Source organism: Dipodomys merriami, unplaced genomic scaffold (genome assembly GCF_024711535.1).
Source record: "Dipodomys merriami isolate MVZ:Mamm:240054 unplaced genomic scaffold, mDipMer1.0.p SCAF_47, whole genome shotgun sequence".
NCBI classification, from domain to species: Eukaryota; Metazoa; Chordata; class Mammalia; order Rodentia; family Heteromyidae; genus Dipodomys; species Dipodomys merriami.
The window spans coordinates 11966944-11994256 of record NW_027206035.1 but is presented as its reverse complement, the minus strand read 5'-3'; positions in this window follow the sequence as shown (position 1 = coordinate 11994256).

The following is a 27313-nucleotide window of genomic DNA, read 5'->3' as shown; positions in this document are numbered from 1 at the left end:
GAATATCCAGCAAAGGCTTAAGGGGGCTGGCCTGAGTCAAGGTAAAGTGGGATCAGAACACCTTAAAAGGAGGTACCATTTGAATTTTATTTAGGGCTATGTTAAAACCCCCCTTTTTTAATATGGTGAGAACCTGGGCTAGAAGTCCCTCCAGGCGGCCCAGGTCTTGGTGCCCCAGAATTATGTCATCCATGTAGGCATAAGCAAGGGAGGTGTCTGAACCCAGCACAGGCCCTGAAAGTGTGGCCAAGTATTGTTAGCAAAAGGCCAGGCTATTGGCCATTCCCTGTGGCAGCAACGTCCATTCAAACCCCCGATCAGGATGGGAAAAAATTTAGAGAAGGGATGGAGAAGGCAAATTTCTTGCAGTCATCCAGATGCAAGGGGATTGAAAAAAAACTATCTTTAATATCAATTACAACCAAGGTATATTCTGAAGCGGGAGTCCAGGGCATTCCTCTTAGGGAATTCCCACTAGCTCTATCCTTTCAGTTACCTTATGTAGATCTTGGAGCATAAACCAAGCCCGGATGCTTTTTGGATAACAAATACAGGTGTGTTCCAAGGACTCACAGAAGGGAGTATGTGCCCAAGTTTTATCTGTTCCTCCAACAAAAGGTGGCATGCTACAAGTTTAGGTTTGGTCAATGGCCACTGCTCCACCCAAATAGGGCTTCTCAGTTCCCACCTAATGGGAGGTACTTGGAGGACAATTGCCTTTAGGATTGGGGGTGCACCCAAGTGGGTCCCTTATGTTCTTCTCTGTACTTATGAAAGTTAAAAAATTCTTTTTCTTAACTCCCTCTAGATCCTGTTTAAGTCTTTGTGATTCTACTCCATCCAGGATATCATCATAGGATGTTCGATGATCTGTAGTGACCACAGCATCCATTTGTCTTAGCATGTCTTGCCAAGTAAATTGGTGGTGAGGATTTTTGTCAGTAAAGGGCATATCTTTCCCTGCTCACCATATAGGCTAGTCCATTTCATAAGGGCGACCGGCACTTTGGACTGGGTTTTGCCCCCTACCCCCAATATCGGGGGCCCGTGTGCAAGCTTCCAGTCCTAGGGAACTTCCTCCTCCCTGAGTATGGTTCAATCTGCCCTCATGTCAATTAGGCAGTGAAACTGCTTTACACCTATGAAAATACTCATTTTAGGGCGGAGTTCTCCCTCAGGGGGATGGTCCAATGAGCCTGGGTCGTCTTGCCATGAGGCTGCCTGGGTCTTACAGCAGAGGGGGTTCTTCCTTGAGCTAACGGGACTGGAGGATGCCCTTCCCCTAGTTTAAAGGCTTCCCATCTAAATCAAATTTGGATCGACAATGGTATCCCTTCCGGCACCTGCGGCAGGGTGTAGGGAGTGGTTTGGACCCCCCGGGCTGGTTGGCAGGGGTGGAGGGCAGGGGGGATTGTTTTGAACAGTCCCGCTTAAAGGGGACCTCCTGGCTGCATTTAAAACAAGTCCCTCTCCCTGATGGCCATGGGGTTCCTTGGCCCTGGGCTGCCAGAGCCTGGGTAAAAGCCTGCAGATGTCTGAGCCTGTAAAGGTAAATATAGTGATTGGGCCTGGGGCTTTGTGTTCCACATCCTGGGAGGCCACCACCCATGTGCTCAGGGAACACTCTCTCAATCCCACGCAGGCTGTGTGGTGGTCTGCATTCATCCCTTCCTAAACCAGTAGCTTTACAAAATGATCTCGGAGGTCCCCTGCTGGCGACTTGCGGTGAACACTGTTGGACTCGGTCTAAAATATCAGGTAGAAGCTCACCCAGGTTTTGTCTCACTCCTGGGGGACTCCTATGGGGGACTTTGTGGGTCCTTCATCCAATTAGTACCACTTGGCAAGTCTGGCCTGCCTCACGTGGTCGCAGTACGGGCCAGTTATTGAGTGATGTCTGTATCTTATTTTTATATATTATATTATTACCAATTATTTGTTATAAAATTATACCTCCATTAATTAATCACATTAAGAGACTTAATAAAGTATTAATTAATCAATGACCTATATTTATTGCTTACAATCATATACTGGAACGACTAGCTAATTAGTAATTTAATTAGTACATTTCAAACATTGTATTTGTATTCCTATAGATAGGAACAAGTTTCCTAGATCTTCAGCCGTGTGCAGTCCCGGGATAGAACTTAGGGACTAGGTGTCTGGGTTGGACTCAGGCTTCACTGACAGCCTCTAGCCTTCGACCATGCAAGGTCATGTACAATTTTCAAGCCAAGTAATTGAGATCCAGGAGGGTCACAGTACTAAGGAAACAAAGGTAAAACTGTTGTATAAAACTTCCTGGTTTGTTCCTCCTCCATTTTTGTTGTTTTGATGGTTTTTTTTGTTTTTTTGTTTTTGTTTTTTTTGCAATAGCTGGGAGTTGAACTTGGGTCCTAGGATCCCTGAATCATCTGTGGGGGTAAAAGCTGCACCCAGCCTAGGATAATCATGGTTTAAGACACAATAAAATGCTTCCTTGAGCAAAAGGAGCTCAGGGAAAATGTCTAGGCTCACAGTTCAAGCCTCAGGAATTGTCACAAAAAAAGAGCCAGTAGCTCCATGTGTCTGTGAATGTTTTTGTATCCGGGAACATCCAGAGTCTCGATGAAGAAAGGCACACAGATAGGAAATTTGCTTTGAATAGAAAGATTTCATAGCACAGAGAGTACTTCAAGATGGTGCATGTTTCCTCGCTCTGCTAAATGTTCCCATTATAGCCTGAGGGGTTCTTCATACCCCAGGCTGCTGGAGAAAGTCTGTCTCATTGTTAGAACAGACAGAGAAAAAGCCTCACTCCTGTACAGCTGTGTAACAAACAATTCATGCGGGGCAATTAGGGAGGATGTGTGTGGGCAGGCTCTGAAGATCATGAGAAAAAGGCCTCTTTGTACCCCAAGATTGGGTCTTCGTCTGTCCCACAAAAGACAGAAGGGGTCCTAGGAATAGTAAGTGAGGCGCTCGCCCATTCCCCAGCCTCCCTCAGCCCGGGAGACAATCAGACATAGCGGGGAGCTAAATCCAGCAGGTAGATAAACTCTTTTATTCCATCCTGTAAGGTTTTCAGAGTGTCTGCTTTGACTTCGAGGTCTTTGATCCATTTTGGAGTTTATTATGGTGCAGGGTGATATATAAGGATCTAGCTTTAGTTTTCTACAAGTAGTTAACCAATTTTGCCAGCATCATTTACTGAAGAGACTGTCTTTCTTCCATTCTATTGTTTTAGCTCCCTTATCGAAGATTAGATGGCTATAGGTCTGTAGGTTCATTTCTGGGTTTTCAATTCTATTCCTTTGGTCCTGAGGTCTGTTCTTATGCCAATACCAAGCTGTTTTGATTAGTATGGCTTTATAGTAGAGTTTGAAATTTGGTATTGATATTCTTCCAGCAGTGTTCTTTCCGTTGAGGAGCGTTTTTGCTATTCGGGGTCTTTTATTGTTCCATATGAATTTTTGGATTGCCTCTTCTATTTCCTTGAAGAATGAGGTTGGAATTTTGAGAAGTATTGCGTTTAATTTGTAGATAGCCTTGGGAAATATGGCCATTTCCACGATGTTAATCTTTCCAATCCAGGAGCATGGGAGGTTTTGACATTTTCTAAGTTCTGTTTTGATTTCCTTTTTCAAGATTTTAAATTTTCATCATAGAGGTCCTTCACTTCTTTGGTTAATTCCTAGGTATTTTATTTTTTGTGGGGTTATTACAAATGGAGTTGCTTTCCTAATTTCAGCCACACTTTTCTCATTGTTGGCATACAGAAAAGCCATTGATTTTGGGGGGTTAATTTTTTACCCTGCTACTTTGCCAAAGTTTTGAATCAGCTTGAGTAATTTGGGAGTGGAGTCTATGGGATTCTTTAAATACAAGATCATGTCATCTGCAAAGAGGTTTTGCTGAATAGAGAATCAGAAACCCAACAAATCAAAGAAAGGTTGGAAAAATGGGATTGCATGAAGTTGCAGAGCTTCTGCATGGCAACGGACATAGCTAGCAAGATCAATAGAAAGCCCACAGATTGGGAGAAGATCTTCACTAGCCATACAACAGACAACGGTCTCATATCTAAAATATATTCGGAACTCAAAAAATTAAATCCCCCAACAACAAATCCTCAAAGAAACAACTGCCCAATAAATAAGTGGGCGAAAGACTTGAAGAGAAACATGTCTGAAGAAGAAAGAAAGATGGCCAATAGACAAATGAAGAAATGCTCAATATCCCTAGCCATAAAAGAAATGCAAATCAAAACACCATTGAGATACCCCCTCCTCCAGTTAGAATGGCAAAAATCAAGAACTCTAACAACAACAGATGCTGGAGGGGATGTGGACAGAAAGGAACCTTACTTCATTGTTGGTGGTAATGTAAACTTGTTCAACCACTTTGGAAAGCAGTATGGAAGTTCCTCAAATGTCTTCACATAAAGCTCCCATATGACCCAGCAATCCCACTTTCGGGCATTTACCCAAATGTTTACAAACAAGGCCAAACTAAAGCTACCAGCACAACTATGTTTATTGCAGCATTATTTACCGTAGCTGAGATATAGAACCAACCCAGATGCCCCTCAGTAGATGAATGGATCAAGAAAATGTGGTATATATACACAATGGAATTCTATGCCTCCATCTGAAAGAATGACTTTGCCCCATTTGTTAGGAAATGGAAAAACTTGGAAAAAATTATATTAAGTGAAGTAAGCCAGGCCCACAGAAACATAGGTCCCATGCTTTCCCTTATTTGCAATATCTAGTACATGTATGAGTCAAGCAGAAAAGGTCAGATAATATGATGTTAGGAAAATGAATCCTTAGAGATATATTTTAATGTTTTTTTCTTTCATGCATGTGTTTCTAACACATTTATAAGATTATCTCTTTGTTCCTTTGTATGTCCCACCCCCACAGTATAACCCCTGTTTTCACTATATTTGATGTCAGTATAACTTGTGGAGGAGATGGGAAAAACAAGTATTTTAAATATACAGGTGGACCTGTTGCAACAATGAGAAGTACAAGTTGTCACATCGAAAACTAGCTATACAACGTTGGTGCATAATTTTATAATATAATCATACACTACAAATTTAATTGTTACTTTACAACATTCCATTCATATGGATGTGTATCGGAATGTATTTCTTAGGATCTCCCACCATTTGTAGGTGGCAGTCCTGAGATTCGCACCCCGGGCCTAGGTTGCTGGTTTTGGCTATGGCTTCCATGATAGTCCACCAAACTTCAGTAGTACAAGGTCATGTACATTTTTTGGGCCCTGTCATTTAGACCCAGGATGGTTGCAATGCAAAGGAATAAACTATGTAAAACTGCCTTCTGGAACTTCTCAGTTGTATCCTTCTCCTTTCCCCCCACCCCCCCCGCGCTCTTTGTTCTTCTTTTTTTTTCGGTATTGGGCCCAGAAATCTGAATCTGGGTGCTGTCCATCAACCATTCAGCTCATGACTATCACTCTACCACTTGAGCCATAGCACTACCTTTTCTTTTTTTCTGCTTATGTGGTGCTGAGGAATCAAACCCAGGGCCTTGTGCATGCAAGCTAAGTACTCTATTACTGACCCACATTCCCAGCACTTCTCCTTTTTTTTTTTGCGAGTCCCAAGATTTGAACTCGGGTCATAGGATCTTAGGATGGGCTGTTGGCTCAGAGGCTGCACCCCAGCCTAGGATGATAGAAGTTGAGGCAGAGTTGCCACGAGCTGAGTTCAAGCTCCAGGCCTAGCCAAAAAAAATTAAGGCCCTGGCTTGGAATTTGCACCATTTTTCTGGAAGGCCTGGAATTTGAACTCAGGGCCTGGGCAATTCTGTGTCACTGTGGGGCAGAGGAAGCTCACTATCATTGAATACAACAATTTCAGCCCAGTTTCCAGGGCCCGAATTCAAGCCCCAGCACTGATAAATAATATTTATATATGAGATCTATTTACATACATGGGTTTATTCCCTATGACATTTATTAACTTTATTTTTTATTTTATTTAGTATTATTACATATATAACATTTATTTCATTTATTACATCTTATCACATGGATACATTTACATATGGGTTATACTATACATCATATTGAGAGCCAGGACTTTCACAGAGAAGGAAAAAATGTGTCAAAATGTACTTCTGACTCCACATATAAAATTTTGGCCATGCTTGGACTTGAATTCACAGCCCACAATGCCCAATTCATGAAAAGGTCAGTGTAAAAAATAAGCCCTTTGCAAACTGAGCTGCCAGCCAGTTCTGAGGACCTGAGAACAAGCCATAGTAGTGGTTGATAGATATAGATATAGATATAGATATAGAGATTGAGATTGATATAAAGATAGATAGATGTGTAGTTTGCTATATATGAGAGAGAGACTATGTGAGGATATTAAATTATATATATTATGAATTATTATTAAATTATACCTCCATTTAATGAAGTATCATGGTTGAATACTTATTGAAGCATTAATGTAAATGTAGTCAGTATTCCTTAATTGGGACTATCACACCGTGGTGCTAGAATGGAAGACATAATCCAATACATTTTCTGTGGCATTGTATAAGAGAATCATGAATTAACTGCAAATATAATTATTACTTTTATAACACTCCATTAAATCTTCACATGAATAGTGAAGATTTTCTCAAGATCTCCCTCCATTTGTAGGAGGCAGTCCTGGCATTCGAACTCCAGGCCTGGGTAGTTTACTTCAAAATGCAAACCATTAGAATGACACTGTGAAGATTTCAGTTTGTCACAATGAAAAAAGAACAAGGAGAAAAGAAAGCCAGGTGTCATTTGTGCCTGCCTATAATCCTAGATCTTCAGAACTCTGACAGGTAGAGAATGCCAGTTTGAATTCAGCCAGTACAGGAAAGTTGACAGCACTGTTATTTCTGTGGGATCCCAGAAATAAAAAAAATGCCATGGGTGTGGCTGTGGCTCAAGGACAGAGCGATACCTTTGAGCAAAATAGCTCAGGGAATGTGCTTAGGCTAATAATACAACCCTTGAACCTGCCAAAAAAAAGTAACTCCCTGTCTCCCAATATATGTATGCATGTATTTCTATCAGTGAAGGTCCAGAATCCCTAAGATGAAAGGCACCAAGCTAGGAAAATTGCTTTGAATAAAATGATTTCATAGCACAGACAATGCTTTCAAGACAGTGCATGTCCCGCGGCTCCCCGATACCAGTGTAGTCTGAGGTTTTCATGACACCAGGTACTGCTGGAGGAAGTCTGCCTCATTGTTGGAACAAGCAGACAAAATCCTCACACCTGTAAAACTGTGTAACAAACAACTCCATCTGGGCCAATTAGTGAGCAGGAGTGTGGGTGGGCTCTGAAGCCTAGGAGAAAAAAGGCCCCTTTGAATCTCAAGCTATCTCTCTCCTCAGCGCTATTTTGACAGGAAGCCTCCGTTTGTGCCTCCTCCTGTGGAGGGCCAAGTTCCCTGCACTTATCCTGTCTTTGTTAGACTATGTTCCAGTATTGAAATAACTTGCTACAATAAATTCAAGGGTCCTTCTGGCAGACAACAAGGGAGCTGAACCTTATAAAATGATTCATGATTGGCAACGGTACCTTCCTAGTTTCTGTAAGCTTGCTAAATCTAAGAATATGTGTAATATCACAATCCTTCTTTTCATCTAGAGCTGGTGAAGCTCATCAAGTTTTAAAACTTTTGACCTCTCCTAGTTGGTCCCTGGGTGGCTAGGTTTTGGGGTTGAACACAGGGCTTGGGTGCTGACCATGAGCTCAGAACAGAAGCTCAATGATTTACCATTTGGTGTCACAACATCACTTCTGGTATCTGTGTGTGTGTGTGTGTGTGTGTGTGTGTGTGTGTGTGTGTGTGTGTGTGTGTGTGTGCGTGCATGAATGTGTGTGTGCATACACTTGTCCTGGAGCTTGAACTCAGGACCTGAACACTGTACCTGAGCTTCTCCTGTACAAAGATAGCACTCTACCACTTTAGCCACAGAGCCACTTCAGGCTTTATTCTAGTGATGTGGTACTAAATAATCAAGCCCAGGGATTCATACATGCAAAGCACTCTACCCTAAGACACATTCCCAGCAATCCACTTCAGGTTTCTTTCTTTCTTTCCTTGTAAGTCAGAAGAATTGAAGTCTAGGCCTGGGTGCTGTCCTTGCGCTCTTCAGCTAAATACAAGTGCTCTACCACTTGAGCTACAGCACCCCTGCAGGTTTTTGTTAATTCACTGGAGAGAAGCCTCTCAAGGAATTTCATGCCAAGGCTGGCTTTGGAAAGTGATCCTCACCTCTCAGGCTTCTGAGTAGCTAGGATGATGATGCGAGTTGTTGGCACCCAGCTTCCACTTCAAGTTTCTAAGTGGTGAATAGGAGATAATAGTCTCATGGGACCTTTTGTGTCTGGGATAGTTTGGAACTGAGGTCGTCAAATATCAGCTTCCTGAGTAGGTAGGATGACAGACATCAGCTACAGATGCCTAGACTGTAACACTCTGTTGCAAAACGGTTCTTGGCTCCCCATGGTGGGGTGTTGGCCATGAGCCCAACAGAGAAAGTTCAGTGGCTAGGTCCTGAGTTCAAGGTTCAAGACCAAGAAAAATAAACCAAAACAATTGTCTTCAGGAGACAACTCACTAGAGTTAGGTACATACACAATTGGTACTGACATTGGGACATATCTGAGCCTCAAGATTCTCATCTGCACAATCATCTGACTTCTGGAGCCCTTACAAGGACCAAGTGAAAGAATTTACCTCTTGAAGGACTCAGCACATAACACCTCATGAGGGACTCATCACATAGCTGTATCCCACAAGCTGTCAGTGTTAGGGTGCTTTCCTCAGTACCACCATTCTTTCAGAAACATAACAAACCACATAAAGTTCACATCTAATGATAAAGAGGGATGGGTTTTGGGGGGGGAGGTGGAGTCAACCATGGGAATTTCAGTGAAAGTTTGGGGGTACTGTCCTATGATCTTTTGCTCAAGGCTGGAACTCTACCACTGTGTGCCACAGCTCAGAATTTCACCGACTTCCTATCAGGGCTGGGTTTTAAACCCACCAGTGTCAGATGTCAGCCCCCGAGTATCTTGCATGACAAAGGTGATGGAGCCAGCACTATCTGGTTCTGTGGAGCTGGGTTGCAGCCATTTACCTCTGGCTAAGTCAGGTTAGATGGTAGCTGTCAGCATCAGACTTCTGGTTTGATCTGTGATGAGGTATTTGCAGTGCTATCGTTATATAGTTGCAGTCAGAACATTCTATCTTTTTTTGGTGCCATTTCTTGATGTTGAGTAAGTGTCTAGACACAGTCCGTAAGCTTTTATGCTCAAAGCTAGTGCTCCTTTGCTTGAGCGACAGCACAACTTCTGGATTTTTCTATGCACATTGTAGTGAGGATTGAACCCAAGGCTTTGTATGTACTAGGCAAGCACTCTACCACTGAGCCCCAGTAGTGCCAGTAGTGACAAGAGTATAAACAGATCAATTGTGTAGATTGGTAGATAGATAGATAGATAGGTAGATAGATAGATAGATAGATAGATAGATAGATAGATAGATAGATTGATTGATTGATTGATTGATTGATAGATAGATCGATAGATAGATAGATAGATGTGTAGATATGTATATATGCATAAAGAGAGAGGGAATGTGAGGATATTTAATTATATACATTATTACCGATTATTAGTTATGAAATTATGCCTCCATTTAATAAAGTATCCTGGTTGAATACTTATAGAAGCATTAATTAAAAATTATTCAATATCCTTCCATTAGGGGAAATCACACCATGGTGCTAGAATGGCAGATATAAATCCAATAATTTTTGCGTGGCATTCTAAAATAGAATCATGAATTAAGTGCAAATTTAATTATTACTTTTATAACATTCCATTAGCATTCACATGAATAGAAATGAGTTTGTCAGGATCTCCTTCCATTTGTGGGTGGCAGTCCTGGCATTCGAAATCCAAGCCTGGGTAGTTTTCTTCGAATGCAAACCATTGGAATAACACCGTGAAGATTTTCAGATTGTCATGATTATAAAAAGAACAACAAGAAGAAAAGAATCCCAGGTGTCAGCGGCTCCTGCCTGTAATCCTAGCTCCTCAGGAGGCTGAGATGTAGAAAATGCCAATTTGAATTCAACCGGGGCAGGAAAGTCTGCGACCCTCTTATTTCTAAGAGATTATAGGAAAAAAAATATGAATGGGGCTGTGGCTCAAGGGCAGAGCAATACCCTTGAGCAAAAGGAGCTCAGGGACAGGGCCTAGGCTGATAGTACAACACGGAACTGTCCCCCCCCCAAAGGAGGCAATAACTCCATGTCTCTGTATATGGATGGATGATGTATGGATGATGGGCATTCAGCAGGTTGCCAATGTCCAGCCCCCCAATCTGGGCGAGCTGAGACAAGCCCTGAAGAGTACTAAGTGTGAACCAGCAACTTGAAAAAAGCATCCTTGTATGTCATTTAATAACTGAAGCTTGATGTTCTGGCTGAGGTGTCCTATCGGGACAACTAGAAGCTGGCCACTGCCTCCAGGGAGACAATAGTTCCTAGACTGTAGTAGTTGTCAAAGTTTCTGGCACCATATTCTCTATCCCTCTGTAGGATGTGAGCCTAGACCTCTGGTGCCTAGTGGCTATCACTCATTTATCATTCCTCATTGCCTAGTCACAGGCTGCTCCCAAATCTTGGTAAAGATATGAAATAGCGATTTCTATGCCGAAAGAGGTATGCCAATAAATCCCACCCTCATAACTCCCGTTAGAAGTGAGCCTTGGGCTGTGAATGTGGCTTAGTTGTAGAGTGCTTGCCTAGCAGCATGCACTAAATCCTCTGTTCGATTTCTGAGTACCACAGAAACAGCAAAAGCCAAAAGTCACATAGTGGCTTAAGTGATACCCTTGAGCAAAAGAAGCTCAGGAACTTGCCCAGACCCTGATTTCAAGCCACAAGACTGGCACAAAAAGATGTGAACCTGGTGAGACATATTTTTTCTGGGACTCAGAGGAAGGCCGAGGTTATATGTAAGAGGTAGGGTAGAAAGCAGGTGCTGATTGCTCACCCTTGGAAGCTACTCAGGAGGCTGAGTTCTAAGGATCCCAATTGCAGGCAAGAAAGTCTATATGAGAACATTTTCTCCAATTAAACACCCCCAAAGCCAGAAATAGAACTGTGGTTCAAGTAGTAAAGTGCTAGCCTTGAGCACAAAAGCGTAGGGATAGGATAGCATCCAGGCCATTAATTCAAACCCAGGAGAGGCACACACACACACACACACACACACACACACACACACACACACACACACACACACACACACTCACACACTCACACCAAGAGAGAGCATTTGCCAGTCAGCCTGCAAAAATTCCATCTCTACCAACTCAATATAACAAAAGAGGTAGAAGGGAAGCAAAGACTTGTTCCAGGAGGTGATATATCCAGTGCCAAAATTCTACAGGAGTTCTAAGATGTGGATACACGAAAGAGAGCCTCAGGCATTAGGTACAGCATGGACAAAGGTCCTAAGGTGTGTTGTAGAGCAGGTGGTGTTTTTGGAATGAAGGCTCTGTGGCTTCAGAAAAGTCTGGTAGGACATTCAAGGCTGGGTCAAGGTTTGTACTTGAGTCACAGGGCAGAGGGTGGGGTCCTAGAATGGGGCCCAGGGGGAAGATTAGCTTGGCTTTACACCAGGGACCCCAGCCATTTCCTGTGGCTGGTAGCCTATTTTACACAGCTCCTAACCCTCAGGCATCCATTGCATGGAGGAGTCAGGGCAAGCGCAGGGAAGAACTCTTGCTTAAGAAAAGCTTCTAGCCCAATGCCACCAGTGGCTCAAACCCTGTAAATCCTAGCTACTCAGTAGACTGAGATAGAGATCGAGGGTCAAGCCAGATCAGGAGAGGAAAGTTAGTGAGACTCTTCTTGCAAATGAACTACAAAAAACCAGAAATCGAACTGGGGCTCAAGTGGTAGAGTGCTAACCTTGAGGGAAAAAGTTAAGAGACCAGAGACCAGACCCTGAGTTCAAGCCCAATACTGGCACAGAAAAATAAATAATAGCTTTCAGGAGCTCCTAGTCTACTCTGGTGAAAGGCTAGATCAGTTGGGCACCGGTGGCTCATACCTGTCCTCCTACCTCCTCAGGAGGTTGAGATGTGAGGATCGGAGTTCAATTCCAGCCTAGGCAGGAACGTCCGGGAGACTCTGATCTCCAAGGAACCTCCAGAGGACCGGACGTAGTTCTGTAGCTCAAGTGGTAAGTTTAAGAGCTGGGACAGAGCCCAGGTCCAGAGTTCAAGCCCCGTGACCAACACTTGGTCTGATTGGACCTCACTCTGTGGCTCTAGGCAAAGTAGTTTCCAGTTGGGCCCCTGAGGTTCTCCCAATGTGTAGGTGTTCTACAAGTCTTGAGTGGAGCCTGTTTGGAGGCCATCTCCTACAGAGGGGGCCACAGTACCAGAGAAAGATTGAGCCTTGGGGCTTGGAGATCATCAGAATTGCATGTGTCATGGGTGCAATGTGGATCTGAGCAGTAAATCGCCATCTCAGACCAGGATTCTGGGCCAGGAGGGGCAGGAGGTGCAAGATGTCACACCAAGTAACGTCCACTCATCCGGGTATCACAAGTGTGTGAATTTGTCAGGCACACTTTGGGCAGGTGTTGAGTTGGGCTCATGAAAGCCTTGTAGGCTTAGGAATTCACAACAACTGGATGCTGCTTGTAGCAGTCGCTATCCCAGGACTCCCAGCGCTCGGAGTCCTGCTTTCCTCACCAGTGCTTGGGTGCAGATTAAGATCTGCAATCGTGGGCCGACTACAAACGATCATCCCTAGTGTCCTTCCCTTGGTCCTATGGCCCCATGCACAGAAGGAGGGGTAGGTTCTATGGAACTTACTGATATGGCCGAGACCCCTCAGCCCAAGAAAGACTTAGTGAGAAACCACTTGATTTGGCTTGAGAGTTTACTGTGACTATGCCTCAGGACTGCCCCCAGTTCTAGCTCAGCTCATCATTACTACCTTCCTCTGTATGTGTGTGTATGTGTGTGCGTTTGTGTGTGTGTGGTGTGTGTTTGTGTGTGGATGAGCAAGTATGCATCTTGGTACTAAGGCTTGAACTCAGGGCCCAGGCTCTGTCCCTCACTTTTTTCATTCAGGTCTAGCTCTCTACCACTTGAGCCACATCTTTTCTTCCAGCTTTCAGGTGGTTCTTGGGAGAGGAGAGTCTCACAGACATTTCTTGCTGCGCTTCCTCTGAATGGCAATCCTCAGATTTCAGACTCCCAAGAGCTAGGAATATGAGACATGAGCTATTAGCATTTGGCCACACTTACCTTCTTGGCTAAAACAGACTACCTCTCTCCCAGCTAAGCACCTATCTACAGCCAGGCTTCAGACGAAACATAACCTCCTCCCCTGAGGACAAAGAAATGGGATCAGTTTGACCTTTGTGGTCTCCACACAATCAGGGGCTGGTGGGAGCCGTTATGGAGGTCAGAGATCTTGGCCAGGGCAAGTAGACAGCTGTTACAATAGAAGAGAGTATGAAAAGATATCCTTGCAGCTGGATGCCAGTGGCTATAATCCTGGCTACTCAAGGCTGAAACCGGAGGATCAATCAAGATTAAAAGCTAGCCTGGGTAGACTCTTATCTCCAATAAATCACCAAAAAGATGGGAAGTGAGCTACTGTAGTTCAAGTGGTACAGCACCAACCTTGTGCAAACAAGCTAAAGGATAGCACCTAGGCTCTGAGTTTAAGCCTTGGGAAACACACACACACACACACACACACACACACACACACACACACACACACCACCTTAGCAGGTGCCCGTGGCTCATACCAGCAATCCTATCTACTTAAGGGGCTGAGCTCTTAGGGTGGCAACTTAAAGCCATCCCAGGCAGGAAAATATGTGAGAAACTTCTGTCTACTAAACTACTAAAAAAGATGAAAGGTGAGTTGTGGTTCAAGTGTTAGAGTTTTAGCTTTGAGCAAAGGAAGCTCAGGGACAGTGCCAAGCTCTGAGTTCCAGCTCTAAGATTTTTTTTAAGACACCCCCCACCCCAATCCGGCCATAAATCCAGATTTTGGTCATCCTAGATCTCATTTCTGATCCTGCCACTTCCACAGCAGAAGTAACTGGTGTGTGGCCATGGGCTAAGAAGTGAACTTACATAAGTAGGGCATAGCCAGGTCACGGTTAATGCCCCCAGTACATTGAGGTACTGGTAGATACCAGTCCCTTATCCCACAGTTACCTGGTCCTGGAATCTAAAGTCTGTGCCTCTGTATTCTGGGCATCCGAAATTGTCTAGAAGGACCTGAGAGGCCCAGCTGGGCCCAGAAGATAGACGTGCCTGTGATAAGGTACCTTGACTTTTCCTTGATACTGACCAACACTTCCAAGCCACCTTGGCTTCACCTCTCATGTAGCCCCAGATCATCCTTGCTTGGGCAGCCTTCAGTAAGCTATCAAGCTCAATCTGGCCAGAGCCACTGGAAACCAACCTTCTCCCACTCCACTGCCAGCCTGCTGGGAGTGGGACATGCAGCCAGAGGAAAAGGACAGAACAACGCATGACTGACCCTGCCACCCCAGAGGCAGGGGAGAACATATGCCAGCTGACGCAGCTGATTCAGAATCCCCTGGAGGCGGCCAAAGATATGGACAGCCAGACTTGGGCCCCAAAGAAAAGCTGGTATATGCAAGTGTCTGGCAATTTAGGACTCATTGTAGACCCTGATATGGGGCTAAATGCAAGGTTGCCATGGAGGAGGGGCACCATCCGAGTTCAGGAAGAGGCAGATAGGCACCCTGGAAATGGACAGAGATGAGGGAAATACACACACACACACACACAAACACACACACTCACACACACAAACACACACACACACACACACACACACACACACACACACAAGGGTAAGGCAAGGCCTCAGCAGTCCCTGATCACCTGAACATCCTAACCCCCAGAAAGACGGCTCTACAGTCCTCATATCAAATGTAGACAAAACTCAGAGTCTCTCACACATCTGGAATGGCTCATAACTTAGCATGGCACTTCCTACTGTACACACTGCTATGAAGAAAAGTCAGCCACCTTATTTTTGGTTGTCGGTCATGGGGTTTGAACTTTGGGCCTGTGTGTAGTCCCTCAGCTCTTCAGCTGAAGGTGTGCACTCTACCACTGGAGCCATAGCATCACTTCCGGTTTTCTGGTGGTTCACTGGAGATAAAGTCTCTCAGACTTTCCTGCCCAAGCTGGCTTTGAACTGTCATCCTCAGATCTCAGCCTCCTGAGTAGCTAGGATGTCATTTGTGAGCCACGGGCAGCGCCTGGCTTCAGCCACCTTCTTAGACCCAGGGGAAACCCAACTTGTCAGGCCACAAAGCACATGCAACCCTTCACTTCAGACTTTGGCACCAGCATCCAAAACCATTCTTCCTTGGATAGAGAGAATAAAATTGACACTACCCTCCCACCCCTGCTCTCATTCGTCCACTCCTTACGTAAGATAGGACACAACCTCTGGAGTTCTTGGTAAGGCAATGCACACCCTGCTGTGACTTCACACTGGGGCAAACCTGGGGAATTCTTAGAAATGTCTGTACAGTGAGGCCAGCACCTGTTCTTCCAACCACAGCAACCGCACCCCTTCACCATCTCTTGCAAGCAAGGGGTGCGTTCTTTTTTTTGTTTGTTTGTTTGAGGGGCTTGAAATCATGGCTTGGGTACTGTCCCCGATGATGATTTTTGCTCAAGGTCAGTGCTCTGCCACTTGAGACATGGCACCACTTTTGGTTGGAGATTGGAGATGAGACTCTCATGGGACTTTCCTGCCTGGGCTGGGAAACAAGATCCTCTGGATCTCAGCCTCCCAAGTAGCCAGGATGACAGGTGTGAGCCACCAGAGTGGGACTTATGGTTTCTCATTCCTTAGAATTTCCAACTCATTCTCCTCTAAACACTATCACCTAGACACTCCTCTACCTCCTTCAGGCATGGCAAATGGAAGCTCAGAATTGGGGTAGGGTCATGGGTATTAAAGGTCCCCCTTCATATAACTACCCCTCTCTAAGATCCCGTCCACCTCCTCTGGATGGCCTGGTCTTCCGGGGCAGATCAGACCCACTAGGAGTTCGGCAGCCTGCCCTGTATCCCCCCGCAGAACCCAACAAGTACCTGAGAATTTCTGGGGCCAGCTGCTCCATATCCCAGTGGAAAATGTTGGGAGGGTTGCTGATAAGTGGGTCCAGGAGTGCTCAGGACAGAAGGAGACACAATGCATGGATTGATCTACTAAGAGCTACAGGGCATAGCCATCCACCTGTCACCCAGGTCCCGTGGAATGCTGTTTTATATTGACAGTCCTGGGGCTTGACCTCGTGGCCCAGGCGCTGTCCCCAAGTTACTTTTGCTCGAGGCCAGCGCTCTTCCACCTGAAGCAAGGTGCGACTTCTGGCTATATCTGTGTATGCGGAACCTAGGAATCAAAACTAGGGTTTCTTGTGTGCCACGCGAGCCCACTACTGCTAAGACACAATCCCAACCTTGGAAAGCTGTTCTTCTGTGACCCCTTGGACCTGTCTTGGCACAGTCTTGCACATATTTACCGAGTTTCTCACCAGCAGCCCTGGCTGGAAATGAACACACTGTGCTATGTTGTCCTTTATTTACTGCATCTTTGCTCTCTGTGCTTCTTGTCAGATCCTCCTTGTTAAGCAATACCCCATTTCAAGTGCTGTCTTTAAGAAGCCCACTCCAAAAACCCTGGCAGAGGAGGTCCTTTTCCACTCTGCCAGCTTCTGGTATTGTCATGCTCTGCCTTCCAGTTGATGTGGGTTGAGAGCGCACAAAAGGGAAGGCTTGGCTTCCACCATCCAATTTCTTTCTGAAGGACCGGTGCTGTATTTAACTCCGTGACAAGGCACTCGAGGCCCAGGCAATCTGGGGGCAACAAATGGGGCCATTTCATTGTGTGGGCTTGAACTGAGGGTCTGGGAGCTGTCTCTCTGAGTTTTTGTGCTCAAGGCTGGTACTCTATCCCTTGAGCCACAGCTCCACTTCTGGCTTTTTGGTGGTTCCATGGAGAGTAGAGTCTCACTGACTTTTCAGCTTATGGCTGGCTTCATTTTTGATCCTCAGATCTCTGCCTCTCGAGTAGCCAGGTTGTCAGGTGTGATCCTGAGCCCGTGGTGACAGGCACCAGGGCCTTTCTTTTGAGCTTTTGTTTATCTCATGTCAACTAGCTAGCCCTAGTTAAAATAATCATTTACAGGGGATCAAGTTCCTCTGCTAGGTCAGTTAATCCAAGGAGATAAAGTGCCTTTGGAAAAGGTTAGTCTGAGTTGGCTAGGTGAGTGTGTGTATGTGTTTGAGTATGAGTTTCGGGGATACCTACCTACATCAGTCTGCTGTTTCATTCTCCCAGTGGTGAGTACATCCAGGATCTCCACCCCAAGGAAGGTGGGTATAATAGGGTTCATAAGGTCACACCAAGTATGATGATCTGAATTCTATTCCACAACTGATGCCAGGAGAGATAATAGAGAGAAGGAGAGGTTTAGTGGAACATCAGGGGAAGCCCCTTACCTTTGGCTACAAGTACCAGAGAGAAGACTGAATCCACCCTTTTTGGTAGTAAGATAACAGGTGCCCACTATTCATGTATTTTTTTGTGAATCCTAGGTCTTGGATTCATGTAATGAGCTTCTTTGACTCAAGGCTGAGGCTCTAACCCTTGAGCGACAGCACCACATCTGCCTTTTTGTGGAGGGAGAGGTGGTTTATGGGAGATTAGAATCCCTCAGACTCTCCTGCTTGGGCTGGCTCTTAGTCATAACCATCAGTTCTCAGCCTTCCGAGTAGCCAGGATGACGGGTGAGAGCCACTGGCAACAGACCGCCACCATCCCCTACGGCCAGTGCTGGGCCACCTTCACTGCACCCACCTTGTTGTGGGTGGGAAGCAGACATGGGTGGGTTTGATATTTCAAAAGCCTACCTACCTTTTAGCATTGTTCTGGGTCAGTCTGATGGTGGCTTCTTCCTTATCCACAGCAATGACTTGGCTCTGTCACAAGAACAAATGTTCCCCAGGAGATGTTAGTTCTCAGGTCTTTCCTCTGCACACCGACCCCCCCTCCCCGAAACAACACACCCCAGCAAAGCGAAGTAGACAGAGTGAATTCATTTTCTTATGATCAGGGTCTGGCCAGATAGGTGGCAGTGAAGATCAGAGGCCTGGGATCGTGCTGTGCGGTTGGACAACGGAACACTTCCTCATCCACTTTCCTTTAAATGTCTTAGCAGAGGGTAGTGGGGAAGGTCTCACCAGACAGACTGACAAGGAATAACCATCACAGTCTATCCCGGGTACAGAGGGGCTTAGCTCAAGGAGCTAGTTCAACAGGCTGAGCGAGACAGCTCTTAAACCACAGCCCACCTCCAGAATGAGAGGGACACTGTGAGTCACAGCCACATGAGGAACCTGGGCCACCTCCTCCAACACCCATTCAACCAGTTCCTGTGAGAGAGTGAGAGAGAGAGAAAGTCAGAAATACACTTAAGCCAGCTGCCAATAGCACAGGCCTATAATGGTAACTACACAGGAGGCTGAGATATGAGGATCATGGTTCATAGCCAGCCCAGGCAGGAATGTCTGTGAGACTCTTATCTCCAAAGAACCACCAGAAAACCGGAAGTGGTGCTGTGGCTCAAGTGGTAGAGTGCTAGCCTTTATCTGAGGAGCTTGGAGACAGCGCCCAGGCCCAGAGTTCAAGCCCCACAACTGACAATAAGTGGATTTCCCACCACAAGAAGTGGACTGAATAGCACTCATTGTCCTAGGGAGCATGGCAGAGAAGTCAGGCTGAGCTTCCTGTCAGCTGGGGGTCATGAGTAGGTCACCAGTTTCTCTGTGCCTCATTTTCTCCAGCTACAAAACTCAACAGTGAAGGATCCCCTTCCTCATTGGATAGGGTAAGGATGAAAGAGATCCATGTTTTGTTTCATAATCCCATACTTGCTTTGCGATAAATAATAGGCCCCATCTGAGCCCTTTCCAGGTATCTTCCTGTCATATGCTCACATAATTGCCAAGAACTATATCTGATGACCACTCCCTCAATGCCTGGTTCTGCCCCATAGATCCCCCTGTATTGATCCCTTCTTTCCTCACAACTGTCCTGTGAGGAGACTGAGGTCAGATGGTTTAGGCACAATGTAGAGCTTCATCTGTGGTCAAGAATCAGCTGCCATGGATTAAGAGTTTGGGACAATCCATCTAACCATTGACTGAGCATAGCACTATATGTCTAGCATCTCAACTACAGAGGACCAGGCATGGTGACCAATTCCTGTCACAGGAGGACCGCAATCCAGCCCAGCCTGAGCATATATTGAGTCTCTGTCTCAGGAATGACCAACACAGAAAGGCTTGGCTCCTGTGGTAGAAGACCTGACTGGAAAGCCTAAGGCCTTGAGTTCAAACCCTAACATACCGAAAATAATCAGAGGCCCGGTGCCAGAGGCTCATGCCTATAATCCTAGATACTCAGGAGGCTGAGATCTGAAGATCACAGGTCACTATTTAAAATAGTGTTGGCCTATCCCATCAGACATCATGATGAGAAGACCCAGCGTCTGACCCATGCCAATATGCTCCATACTAACGGGGCTCACATCCATACTAAGAGCTGGCCACGTTCCTTGTTGCCCTGGAGAGCCACCCCCTGTGGGCACCACCCCCAGGTCCTCCCAATGTCCCTCTGTCACCAACCAGGCCCAAGGGAGTGAACAATTCCAGGGCACACAAATCCCTTCATCTTATAATTTAGCGGTCCTGACTCCCCTTCAAGTCTCACCCTTCCAGGCCCCCAGACCTCAGCCATAAAGCCCATTCATCCCCCAAAGACAGCGGTTAGAAGTTATCAAAGATTCAGGTGCTCCTTTTTACAACCCACTTCTAAACACACACACACACACACACACACACACACACACACACACACACACACACACACACACACACACACACACACACAAAGCCAGCTCAAGTGGCTCCTGTCTGTCATCCTAGTTACTTAGGAGGCTGACATCTGAGGATCACTGTTCAAAGCCAGCTCATGCAGGAAAGTCTGTGAGGCTCTTATCTACAGTGAACCACCAAATAGCCAGAGGTGGAGCTGTGGCTCAAGAGTCAGAGCACTAGCTTTGAGCACAGAACTCAGGAACAGTACCTAGGCCCTGAGTTCAAGGCCAATTTTTCTACCTCCAAACACACACAGACGCAGACACAGACAGACAGACACACACAGACACAGACACACACACACACACACACAAACACACACACACACACACACACACGTATATGCCAAGGCTTCAGAAGTCCCTGAGAACGGAACCATGAACTCCCTCCATTAGGGTCACATCCTATCCTCAAGAAGCTGGCACTCCCGACTTCAGACCCACTGTAGACAAAACAATGAGCCTCTCATGTATCTGAAATGTCTCGCAACCCAGCATAGAATTTCCTACCATACACACTGCTATAAAGAAAACTTAGTCACCTCTTATTTTGTTGTTGGTCATGGGGTTTGACCTCTAGGCCATGGTACTGTCCCTCAGCTATTCAGCTGAAGATGAGTACTCCCCAATTGAGCCACAGCACTACTTCCTGTTCTCTGGTGGTCCATTGGCCATCGAATCTCACAGACTTTCCTGCCCAAGCTGGCTTTGAACCATGGTCTTTACAGCTTTATGAGTAGCTAGGATGACAGTTGTGAGCACCTGCGGCGCGCGGGTTCAGCCACCTTTATATACCCAGAGGAATCCCAATTCGTCAGGCTACAAACTTCTTGCAAAACTTCACTTCAGACTCTGACACCGAACAACCAAATCCATCCTTCAATGGAGAGAATACAGACACAACAATCCCACCCCTGCACCCATTCACCCAATCCCTGCCTGCTACAGGCCACGTCCTCCTGAAGCTGTGGCTTCAAACTGGGGCAAAATTGGGGAGTTCATAGAAATGTCTGTACAGTGATGCCAGCACCCAGTGTCCCAACCACAGCATCCGACTACCTGCCCCCACCTCCCACACCCTTTGCAGGCAAAGATGTCTTACTTTCTTCCATTTTTTCTGTTGTTGGGCTTGAACTCTGGGCCTGGGTGCTGTTCCTGATCTCTTCAGCTCAAAGCAAGCACTCAACTACTAGAGCCACAGCACCACTTCCTATTTTCTGTCAGTTCCTTGATGACAAGAGTCTCAGGGTCTTTCCAGACCCGGCTGGCTTTGACATATGGTCCTCAGATCTCAGCTCCTGAGTACCTAGGATGACAGCCATTAGCTACTGGCATCCAGTGAAAGATATTTTCCATGTTGTCATCCTATCCCCTCAGGAGACTGAGATCTGAGGACTGTAGTTACATGCCACCCTTGGCAGCAAAGTACATGAGAACACTTTATCTCCAATTAAACACCCCAAAAAAGTTGGAAGTGGAGCTGTGGCTTAAATGGTAGTGTGCTAGCTTTCAGCATCAAAGCCAAGGGATAGGACCCAGTTCCTAGATTCATGCTTTTTCTTTTTTTATTATTTAAATTTTATTTTATTTTATTTGAGAACATACTGTACAGAGGGGTTACAATTACATTGGCAGGATAATGCATACATTTCTTACCAAGCATTACAGCATCCTCCTTTGTTTACCGTTCACCTCCCTTCCCAGCCTCCCCCCTCGCCCCCACCAAATCATACCCCCCTCCCCCACACACCGACATTGTAAAGCTTGCTTTGACATGACATTTTGTAATTCTCCTTGTTGCAACAGGTCCACCTGAATCCTTAAACGACTTGTTTGTACCCATCTTATCCACATGTTATACTGACATCAAATAAAGTGAAAGCAAGGGTTACACTGTGGGGGAGGGACATACAAAGCAACAAAGAAATAATCTTATAAATGTGTTAGAAACACATGCATGAAAGAAACGAAAACATTAAAATACATATTTAAGGGTTCGTTTTCCTAACATCACATAATCTGACCTTTTCCGCTTGACTCATACCTATACTAGATATTGCAAATAAGGGAAACCATGGGACCTATGTTTCTTTGGGCCTGGATTACTTCACTTAATATAAATTTTTCCAAGCCTTTCCATTTCCTAACAAATGGGGAAATGTCATTCTTTCTGATGGAGGCATAGAATTCCATTGTGTACATATACCACATTTTCTTGATCCATTCATCTACTGAGGGGCATCTGGGTTGGTTCCATATCTTAGCTATGGTAAATAATGCTGCAATAAACATAGTTGTGCTGGTAGCTTTAGTGTGGTCTTGTTTGTTATACATTTGGGTAAATGCCCAAAAGTGCGATCGCTGGATCATAGGGGAGATCTATGTGAAGTCTTTTGAGGAATCTCCATACTACTTTCCAAAGTGGTTGAACAAGTTTACATTCCCACCAACAATGAAGTAAGGTTCCTTTCTGTCCACATCCCCTCCAGCATCTGTTGTTGTTAGAGTTCTTGATTTTTGCTGTTCTAACTGGAGTGAGGTGATATCTCAATGTTGTTTTGATTTGCATTTCTTTTATGGCTAGCGATGTTGAACATTTCTTCATGTGTCTATTGGCTATCCTTCTTTCTTCTTCAGAGAAGGTTCTCTTTAAGTCTTTCGCCCACTTATTTATTGGGCAGTTGTTTCTTTGAGGATTTGTTGTTGGGGGGTTTAATTTTTTGAGTTCCAAGTATATTTTAGATATGAGACCCTTGTCCGTTGTATGGCTAGTAAAGATCTTCTCCCAATCGGTGGGCTTTCCATTGATCTTGCTAGCTATGTCATTTGCCCTGCAGAAGCTCTGCAACCTTATGCAATCCCATTTGTCCAACCTTTCTTTGATTTGTTGTGTTTCCGGGTCTCTATTCAGAAAATTTCGGCCTGTGCCAAGGAGACCTAGGGTTTCTCCTATTCCATCCTGTAATGTTTTCAGAGTATCTGCTTTGAGTTCAAGGTCTTTGATCCATTTGGAGTTGATTCTGGTGCAGGGTGATATATAAGGATCTAGCTTTAGTTTTCTACATGTAGATAACCAATTTTGCCAGCACCATTTACTGAAGAGGCTGTCTTTCTTCCATTCTATTGTTTTAGCTTCCTTATCAAAGATTAGATGGCTATAGGTCTGTAGGTTCATTTCTGGGTTTTCAATTCTATTCCATTGGTCCTGAGGTCTGTTCTTATGCCAATACCAAGCTGTTTTGATTACTAGGGCTTTAGAGTAGAGTTTGAAATTTGGTATTGATATTCCTCCAGCAGTGTTCTTTCCGTTGAGAAGTGTTTTTGCTATTCGGGGTCTTTTATTGCTCCATATGAATTTTTAGATTGCCTCTTCTATTTCCTTGAAGAATGAGGGTGGAATTTTGATAGGTGTTGCGTTGAATTTGTAGATAGCCTTGGGAAGTATTGCCATTTTCACGATGTTAATCTTGCCAATCCAGGAGCATGGGAGGTTTTGCCATTTTTTAAGTTCTGTGTTGATTTCCTTTTTCAAGATTTTAAAGTTTTCATCACAGAGGTCCTTCACTTCTTTAGTTAAGTTAATTCCTAGGTATTTTATTTTTTGTGGTACTATTACAAATGGAGTTGCTTTCCTAATTTCAGCCACACTTTTCTCATTGTTGGCATAAAGAAAAGCCATTGATTTTTGGGGGTCAATTTTATAACCTGCTACTTTGCCAAAGTTTTGAATCAGCTTGAGTAATTTGGGAGTGGAGTCTATGGGATTCTTTAAATACAAGATCATGTCATCTGCAAAGAGGGAGAGTTTTATTTCTTCTTTCCCTATTTGGATCCCCTTTATGTCTGCATCTTGTCTTATTGCTGTAGCTAGGCATTCTAATACTAGATTGAAGAGAAGTGGAGAGAGTGGACATCCTTGTCTTGTTCCTGAGTTAAGAGGAAATGGCTTTAGTTTTTCACCATTGAGTATAATGCTGGCTGTAGGTTTGTCATATACAGCCTTTATTGTATTGAGGAATGTTCCATGGATTCCTAATTTTTCCAAAACCTTCATCATAAAGGGGTGTTGGATCTTGTCGAATGCTTTTTCTGCGTCTATTGAGATAACCATGTGGTTCTTGTTCTTGCTCCTGTTGATGTGATGAATAATATTAATTGATTTGCGTATATTGAACCAGCTTGGCATCCTTGAAATAAATCTTGTTTTATCGTGGTGTATGATTTTTTGGATGAATTGTTGAAGTCGATTGGACAAAATTTTGGTGAGAAGTTTTGCATCAATGTTCATCAAAGAAATGGGTCTATAGTTCTCTTTCTTTGATGAGTCCCTGCCTGGTTTTGGGATGAGGGTTATGATGGCTTCATAGAATGTGTTCGGTAGTGAGCTTTCTCTTTCAATTTCATTGAAGAGTTGGAGGAGAATTGGTGTGAGCTCTCCTTTGAAGGCCTTGTAAAATTCCGCTGTAAAACCATCTGCTCCTGGACTTTTCTTACCTGGGAGGTCTCTTATTGCTGTTTCTATTTCAATGCTTGATATGGGCCAGTTAAGATAGTTTAACTCATCTTGGTTTAGTTTTGGCATGTCAATATTTGCTAGGAAGAGGTCCATTTCTGTCAAGTTGTCGAACTTATTAGCATAAAGTTTTGAGAAGTATTCCCTTATCATGTTCTGAATCTTGGTTGTTTATTTAGTATGTAGCGACCTTCTTTATCTCTTCTCACGAATTTTAATTTGAAGTCTATTTTATCTGATATTAGGATTGCAACTCCTGTCTGTTTGTGGGGGCCGTTTGCTTGGTAGATTTTTCTCCAGCATTTAACATTGAAATTGTTTTTGTTTTTATGGGCAAGATGTGACTCCTGAAAGCAGCAGATAGAAGGATCTTGTTTTTAATCAAACTAGACAGTCTATGACGCTTAATTGGAGAGTTAAGTCCGTTAATGTTAAGATATAAGACTGTGAGGTATTTGGGAGTTCCTGCCATGTTATCCACCTTCTTGGGCGTTGCAAAAACTGGCTTCTTCCTATGGTTCTTGGATTCAGAATTCCTTTGTGGTCTCCCTGACTTCCTTCAGCTCTTTGTTAATGGGTTCCATGAATGTCTTTAGTGATCTTTGTGTATTCTCTTCCTGCTCTCTCAATTCCTGTATTACTCTTTGATTAGCTTCCTCCTGTTCATACCTTTCTTATAGTTCTCTTTGAGTGTTGTTAGACTGTTCACTCCATTCCTGCCTTTCTCTTTGAGTATTCTCAAGGTGCTCACGCAAATCCTGTATCACTTTTTGAGTAGGTTCCTCTCGCTCATGTTATTCCTGTATAAACCTTTGGATTGCCTCCTCTCTGTAGCACGCTCATACAGAAATCTTTTGTGGGTTTTCAATCTTTTCCTGAATTGACGTATTGTTTTTCTCCTCTCTCCCTATCACGCTCATACAGAGTTCTTCGTATGTTTTCAATGTTTTCATTTATCATGTTTGTCAGCAGTGTTTGTAGAGCTATTTGGGAACTCTCCTCTGGATTATTCATTATCTGTTCTGTCCCCTGATTATCATGAGTGGGAGTGGAGATACCCGTACTTGCCATTTTTCTTGTGGTTTTCCAGCTTACTCTGCCCATTTGGGATGAAAATAACACCAGTTTTGTGCTAGAACACTAACTTAAGGCAAGCATCAACCAAAGGATGAATTTGCACAATCAATAGTCTGCAGATACAATCTAGTTCAACAGGTACCTCTATTCAACATCAAACAACTGTATATTAATGGGCTATGAACCGCAAAGAATTTGGTAAACCAGAAATTATTAGGTTTAGGGAGAATTGTGGGTAAAAAATAGGAATAGTGTTATGTGGAGAAGGTACAAGGAGAGTTAACTAAGTCCTAGTCTCAAAGCAGGAAATTGGTTGGATAGGATGAAAGTAGAGAGAGAGAAAACAAGAAGAAAGGGAAAGGAATAAAACAGAGACCAGAAAAAATAGAAAAATAAAAGTTAATAATATGCAGAATTGAGAACCAATTATTCAAAGAGCATGAATATAATGAGAGAAAGGGAGGGATATAAAGGAGATGTGAAAAACTTAAAAATAAAAATACTTAAAATATTATATAGGTATAAAGAGGTAGTACTGCTATTAAGGAATTTAAGTCTAAGAGGTTTTGAATTGAGTAATAAATTTTTGGATTAAGTGTGTACACAATGTGGGATAGGGTCTAAGAGTCAACTACAGGTTTATGTGAGGATGTGCAGAACAACAATAAAGTCCCATAAAGAAGAACAAAAGAGAGAAAAAGGTGAGAATGATAAGGAAGAAAGAAAAAAAGACCAGAAGTTCAGTCGAGCTAAGCAAAAAACAAAAAGAAAAAAAAATTTGTAAAAACAGAGAAAAAAGAAAGAAAAACGCACACACACATGTATCAGTAAAATAAAGATTATAAGGGGAAAAATGTTTCTAGAAAACAATTTTTTTCAAAAAAGGTAAAAATTAAAAAAAATTTTAGAGAAGAAAAACAATTTTTGTAAAAGGTATAAAAAAGAAGAAGAAAAAAAAAGTTCTTTGATTTTTTTGGGAGGGTTGTGAAAAATCCTGTATCTCCCTTGTGTCTGTAATCAGCCTCTGGTTGCAGTCTCTGGTCTGCTTGTGGTGCTGCGGCTTGGTTGGTTTCTTAAGTCAGTTTGTTTGGACAGGCAGAAAAATGCTCTGCTTTACCCAGGATTTTGCTATCCTCCTCCCAGGTTTGTTCAATGGGAGGGGGTCTGTTTTCATTATCACAAAAGAGGGAGATGGCTTTTTCCTCAAGTTTGGAGATGCTGTGATGAGGCTTGGTTCTGGCCTTTCAGCAAACAGAAGCTTTTCCCGGGGGCTAGTTTGTGAGAAACTCACAGAGCCCAGCCTGGAGCCACTCTCAGAGTTTCTGTTTACTGATATCGAGGCTGCTAAAGGTAGGTGGAGCCTCTGGCTCTGATTACCCAGTGAAGAAAGCCACTCCTAGGGTGGCAACCGAACTGGGTGACTTTTCCCTGGGTGGAGCTGAGTCTGGCAGTTCACGCCGTTAAGTTCTTGTGACCTGCTAAATGACTCCTTTTATTCCAAGGCCTGAGTTGCAGCTAGCAGCTCCAAATTGGTATCCAAGATGGAGATCTCCTGTACTGGGGGGGGGGGAAGGGGTGGCCTTCCCTCCTCTGCTCTCGGCCAAGAAGTGAAGACGTCAGGCTTCTACTCACACAGAGTCGTGTTTCCCGGGTCGTGT